This window comes from Pinus tabuliformis, chromosome 7 (genome assembly GCF_031772625.1).
Source record: "Pinus tabuliformis cultivar Carrire ecotype Pingquan chromosome 7, CPIR1, whole genome shotgun sequence".
NCBI classification, from domain to species: Eukaryota; Viridiplantae; Streptophyta; class Pinopsida; order Pinales; family Pinaceae; genus Pinus; species Pinus tabuliformis.
The window spans coordinates 1479055890-1479062963 of NC_142293.1; the positions used below are offsets into that span (position 1 = coordinate 1479055890).

Genomic DNA, 7074 nt, shown 5'->3' on the forward strand with positions numbered 1-7074 from the left:
TATGGGACTTGAATGGCACGCTTGCTTGATTTGTTGCTTATTGTACTTGCTGAGAACACTTGCTAGAACTTTCTTGCTTAAACTCTGGAATTCACGCTCGCTTGATGATGATTTTGTTTGTGTGAATGTTCATTTGCCTTACTTGATGACTTCACGCTTACTTGAAGGAATAGCTACGCTCGCTTGATGTTGATCTCAACTTGCTTGATTGATGTTAGAGTGAAACTTGCTTGGTTTCTTTGATGATCTTCACCCTGGCTCGCTTGAAAGTTTTAACTTTGTACTGTTTTGACGCAAATTGCTTGAATGAATACTCACGCTCGCCTGCAGGAGATGTGAACTTGTTATTTGTTTCATTTGGAGTTAAAACTCATGGACTCACTTGATTGTGCTTTAAAGGAAGGGTGTCGAACACTGTCGAAAATGCATCCAAAAAAGCTTACAATGACTTCAATGATTCACTACAATGAATTCAATTTGACTCAATTCAAGACCTAGGTGTCGGTTTCAACCGAGAATGCACCCTTACAATTCAATGTAATTTGAGTTTGATTACAAGTTCAACAATGTTGATGTAGACTGTGCTCTGAAATGTTGGAGTTTGCAGATTCATGAACTTGATTGTATTTGAGTGAATTTGTTTGTTGAGGTAGAATGCCGATGTTGAAAACTTTGATGAGTTGTTGTATGTGTGGAGCTTAATTATCCTTCCTTGCAGCGATTTCATTACAGGTGTTGTGCTTGCTTGCATTGAACTTTATGTGTGTTAAATGAGATCATTTATGTGTCAAAACTAGACACAAATAAAAATGCAACAACATGAAGCATGCACAATTATCAACACACTCTTCGTGTACCTAAGATCCCCTTATTCAATTTCGGGCAGATCTAGGACACAATCACCACAAAAAAATATGTCTTTATTAAGTAATAAGGTCATCAATCTTTCATCTTTTACAACATTGCCACTGAAGCTTTCTCAAATAGTGAGAATCTGACGCTCGCAAATTTTGGAAGCAAATGCGTTCAAAAAACTGACTCAACCTCCTACAACAATGAGCTTTCTTTTGAAAAACCGATCACTTCAAACTTACAGAGAAAGAAAACTCAATCCTTATCACTCCATTACAGGGAAATAATCCCTTACTTTATAAAAGAATCTCACTTGTCACTCCACACTTAAAAAAAATGCATACTTATTGCTCCAAAATTACAAAATAAAATTTACCTTATCTCTCCATTACAAATAAATGATTTTATTCACTCCTTATCTCTCCTAAAAATCACACTTTATCACCTTATTACTCCCAAACATAAAAAATAATTTATCACATGTTGAAATATCACTTGACCATATTCCACGTTGGCTCAATGCACAAACAAACGCTCAGGACACTACAGTAGCCACACCAAGAGCAGAACTCGGCCAAGAAACTTACCCATAAATATGTCAAGCTCAACCTTCAGTTATAAAGAGAAGAATCAGGCGTATAAATGATAAACTTGCCTTCTTCAGAAAAGGAATTCGGTCCTCCAAAGATGAAGATCTCAACTGTTAACCAACAGGTGTAATATTCAGCCACCAAAATAATCAATTGCTGGTCCAGAATTAACAATTTCTGTCTTTAAACTTGCGAGAATAATCCAGGTTTGTAGATGATGAAATTTTCCCCTTTAAGAATAATTCAGTCCTCATAGAATTGCATGGATGGAATGTGCAACAAACACAAACCGAATTCAAATAATAGGAATTGCAATAGCGATGAGGGATGAGAGAAGAGGATGAAATCTTGTTACTGTATATTTTAAGAGTCGCAACCAAAATCCAAAATATAATAAAGTGCTAAACAAGCTTCAAAGCCGTATCAGTCACCAGTCCAATGTGATAGATCTAGAACAGAAATATTTAAAGCACCAAGCTTTACCACTGGAGTTATCGGCTTTACCAAATTTGACTGGACAATCACCAATTAACCCAGAATATAAACTAGGTTGTGATTCTCTCAACTTGAAAACACTTTCGATAACAGACAATTCAGTTGCAGTTGTGTCCAGACCACAAAAAACTGTCCAATCATTTACAATTAATTCACTTCCACGATTGACAGTGCCTGCCACAAGAGGTACTTGAAGAAGAGTTGATAATTCATCCAGATCTTCTATTGAAGTGTGTGGATGGACCAGACCACCCCTATTGGAGAAAACGCTATAACTCCCAACAAGAATATTTCCCGCAATAGTTTGCCTGAAAACCTCAACTCCCAGAACGTCTGCTATTAATTCTTCTGTCTCCCTGTCCAGGTCGGTATGAATGAGAGCAACATGATCATTGCACACCACACAATTGCCAAGCGCAGATAGTCGTTCTTCAACACGTTGCACCACAACTTCATCAGGCAAACTATTCCTCAGGTGTTGAAGCTCTTGGTCGGTAGTTGTATTTGGCAGCAAAAGACCATTTTTGTTCCCAGCACAAAGACGGCCAACAATCCTGGTGCCTCCTATAGTTGTCTTCACAACAGGAATAACATCTGCCAGCTCTGCCTCAAATGTGCTGTAAAAGTGCTCAGCATTTCCTTAACGTGCCATAACCGCCTTCTACTAATTTCCAGGTATTGAATTTTGAAAAGCAGGCCACCTGATAAACGAGGTTTTTGTTTACATGTATTTCACTCCTGAAAAATGCACAGACACTAAAAAATGTGGAACGTCGATCCACTTAGGCACTTTATACCTAACTGATCTAGTCTGCCTATTGTATTCCTTTGCAATGGTCGACACAATCATGGAAAAACACAAGAGGATCTTCGACCCTCCTCATGCATATGGCTGCTAAGTTTGCACGCAGTCACTGTTTTCTTTAGCGTATGGAAGCTCATCACATCACCGTCCCCTTCTCACATCAAGAGAGTGTTCACCATGGGGCAGAGAGTGAAAACATTCCACTCCAAACTTTATGCTTTTGTTAAATCGAGAGGCAGATTCGATCCACAACAGACAACTCACCACGCTTCCACTGCACAACGCATGATAAGTCGCTCCAAATTCAGTCAGCAGAACACTGCCCACGATTCTCACCCTGGCACGAATCTGCACTAGACAAACAATTCTCATCGATTTCACCCGACAGTCAATGGTGGGGCCGAACTCTTCCACCCTTAAATGTCGGGAACAATCTTCACAATTCGATGAATTATGAGCTCCTTCCAATGGTCTCAGGTTGCAGCTCCACGCTCCATGCACTCACTCTGCCATGAACAAAATTCACACCACAGGGTAGTCAATCACACCCTCGACTTACCACAACAACGCTTCCAGAACAACAACAAATCCACGAAACTTTCACACACAAGTTCTTTCATAGTAGGCTCCCCCTTCAGGTATTTCTTCCACTATTATCACAGCCGAATACCGCTCAGATATGTCCAGCGCAGATGATAATTGAATTCTTCCAATGCCAATACCTCCTCCATCCAACGGATATAGATATGCTAATGCTTACAATTTTGTAGATCTTACAACAGCGAGTCCCTCTTACAACCACTTCTTTCACCAAAGAGTTAGGCTTTGATACCACATATTGAAAAAAGAAATTAACTCAAAGAGATTACAGGAAAACACATATAAAAACCAGAGACAAAATATTGGCGGAAAAAGGCTGAAGCCTCATACTTCTCTCTTACTTTCATTCATACAAAAATAATTGAATATAGTGTTACAAATAAATAGATGAGAGATAGTGTTCTCAAGATAGTGCGTGCTATCTTAGACACTTTTGGTTGAGATAATTTCTCCTTTGGTTGAGATAATTTCTCACCAGACACACACCAATATAGGAGTTAGCTAAACTAACTCCTATTTTAGAGGAACAACCCAAGAGTTAGGCACAAATTCCTAACTTGGAATATTTAATTAATTAATTTATTTTTGGATTTATTATTGTTTTATGAGAGAGGCTAACAATTCGAGCACATCTGATACATTTAGCTAGAAAAATGATTCTTTATGGTACATAGATCGCTTATACTATGTCATAATTCCCAACTCAAAGAAAATATTCTTATGTAATTGCATGTCTCTCCCTTAAGAGGGCACTTGTGATTTATAAAAACTTACCACAGGGTTAAGAAGGAATTTTTTTGGGATGGCCTTAAATCTGATATTCAAAAGTTTGTGGCGGAATGTTTGGTTTTCCAACAAAATAAAGTGGAAACAATTAAGACCCTGGGTCTATTACAACCTTTATCCATTTCAAGTCAATGTTGCGAGGAGGTTTCAATGGATTTTATCACAGGTTTACCCAAGTCTGAAGGAAAGAGTTTCATCATGGTGGTAGTTGACAGACTTACCAAGTATGCACACTTTTGTGCGTTATCTCATCCATTTAAAGGAAAAACAATTTCTACTGCATTTATGGAAACAATTCAAAAGCTACATGGAAACCAAAGATTATTGTAAGCGATAGAGATCCCATTTTCACTAGAAATTTTTGAACAAAATTATTTTCTTGTCTTGTTACTCAGTTATCTAATAACTCATCTATCATCCTCAATCTGATGAGCAAACTGAGATAGTAAACAAATGTTTGGAAGGATATCTTCGTTTCTTGGTATCTGATAAACAAACACAATGGATCAAATGGTTGCCTTTGGCTGAATGGTGGTATAACACTTCCTTCCATACTATAGAAAAAAATGACTCCATTTATGGCACTTTATGGATGTCACCTGCCGTCCATCACATCATATTTAAGAGAAAATTCTAAGGTTCAAGAAGTGGAAGATCACATTGACCATCAAGAAAAATTTCTTCAACTCTTAAAGGAGAACCTAACTTTGGCACATAATAGAATGAAACTATAGGCAGATCAACATCGCAGTGAAAAAAGTTTTGATATAGGTGACTGTGTATTTCTATGGCTACAACCATATAAACAAATGTCCCTAAAGCAAGCTAATAAGGATAATAAATTATCACCAAAGTATTATGGTCCATACAAGGTGTTGGAAAATATTGGTACTATGGAATACAAATTGGAGCTTCCTGCAGCTTCCCGAGTGCACCCAGTTTTCCATGTTTCATGCTTAAAGAAAGTTATTGATGACAAGCTCCCATTTCAAACAATATTTCCAGAACTTGACGAGGAAGGAAAAATCATTGGAACCTGAAACAGTGACATAAACAAGAACTCGAAAACTACGAAATCGATCAATTTCGCAGTATCTTGTCAAGTGGAAGAACTTACCTGCTGAAGATTGCACATGGGAGGATGAAGATTTTATACAGAAGCATCTAGAACTACTCAATCATTGAGGACAACACTTTTCGGAATGAGAGTGGCATGTTAGGTCCCTATAATACTAGTGATTCCCCCATTACTATTGTCATTGTAGCACTTATTGTTAATGTTGTGCCCCTATTGTCCCCATATTGTTATTATTGTGTCCCATAGAAGCCCGCTATTGTTATTGTTGTGCCCATATATTATTATTGCTGTCGGAATTGATTATATTGTGACCCCTTAGAATCCTATATATATAAAGGAGGTTTTGTCATTTGTATCATCCAAGAATTGTTCATTTGTGTAATGTAAAGGAGGTTTCCCACTCAAAGATGCTGATTTCTAAGGTGTTGATCTTTCTTTTCTATCTTTTTGTGAGTTGGTTTCATGACAGGTACCCAGTTATACAGTAGTTTCAGGATGTGTTTCCGGAAAATATTTCAAGGTTTCCGCATCAAAAGGAAGTCAACTTTTCTATTGAGTTGGTACCAGGGGAAGCACTAGCATTGAATGCAACATACATGATGAGCACACCAGATTTGGTAGAGTTAAAGTTGAAGTTGAAGGAGATGCTTGACAAGGGACCGTTAGGCCAAGTTTATGACCTTGAGGTGCACTAGTGTTGTTAGTAAAGAAAAAGGTTGGTACTCTCACGTTATGTATTTATTACAGGAATTTGAACAAAGTTACCATCAAGAATAGGTATCTGTTGTTGAGGATTCATGACTTGTTTGATCAGTTGAAGGGAGAAATAATGTTCTCAAATATTGAGATGAGATTAGGATATCATTAGTTACGTATTAAAGAAGAGGACATCTACAAGAATTCTTTCTAGACCAGGTTTGGGCATTATGAGTTTGTTGTAGTTCCATTTGGTTTAACTAATGCTCCAACTACTTTTATCTTCTTGATGAATAGTGTGTTGCACCCTTATCTAGACAAGTTTGTTATTGTGGTCATTGATGATATAATTGTATATTCTAAAAATGAGGAAGAACATGTCGAACAATTAGCATCAGTGTTGATATTTCTGATACAACATCAATTATATGCTAAGCTCAGTAAATATAGTTTCTTTCATACAGAGGTACACCACATGGGGCATGTGGTCTCCAAGGAAGACATAGCAATGGATCCGGAGAAGTTAAGGGCCATCGTGGAATGGGCAGCTCCTAGGAATGTGGATGAGGTAAGATCATTCATGGGGTTAGCAAGTTATTATAGGAGGTTCATTAGGAACTTATCTCACATTACTTATCCCATTACATCATTGCAAAGGAAAGTTAACAAATTTGAATGGAAAAAATAATGTGTAACAAGATTTGAATATTTAAATTAGTTGTTGACAAATATTCTAGTCTTAAAGATTGTAGATCCAGACAAATAATTTGTGGTATGTACAAATTCTTTCAAAAGAGGATTTGGTGGAGTCCTTGTGCATGAAGGAAAGGTAATATGCTATGAATCAGGTAAATTAAATGAGCACAAGAATAATTACCCAACACATGATCTTGATTTGGAAACGATCATCCATGATTTGAAGATGTGTAGGCAATATATTATTGGAAAGCAGTTCATATTAATGAGTGATCATAGTGGATTCAGGTATCTATTTGACCAAATGAATTTGAATTCCAGGCAAGATAGATGGTTGGCCAGGATCATTCAGTTCGACTTCAAGATTAGGTACATTAAAGGTAAAGAGAACATGGTTGCATATGCTCTTAGCAGGCAGATACATGTATATCACATAGAAGCTATGAGTTCTTATGGGACATATTTACAGGATCAAG

At 37.2% G+C, this 7074-nt stretch overlaps 1 pseudogene; it reads right to left on the minus strand.

Annotated features, from left to right (window-relative positions):
- Window positions 1–1869: 1869 nt before the first annotated feature.
- LOC149253416 (eukaryotic translation initiation factor 6-2 pseudogene) lies at window positions 1870–3473 on the minus strand (annotated as a pseudogene).
- Between the last annotated feature and the right edge of the window lie 3601 nt (window positions 3474–7074).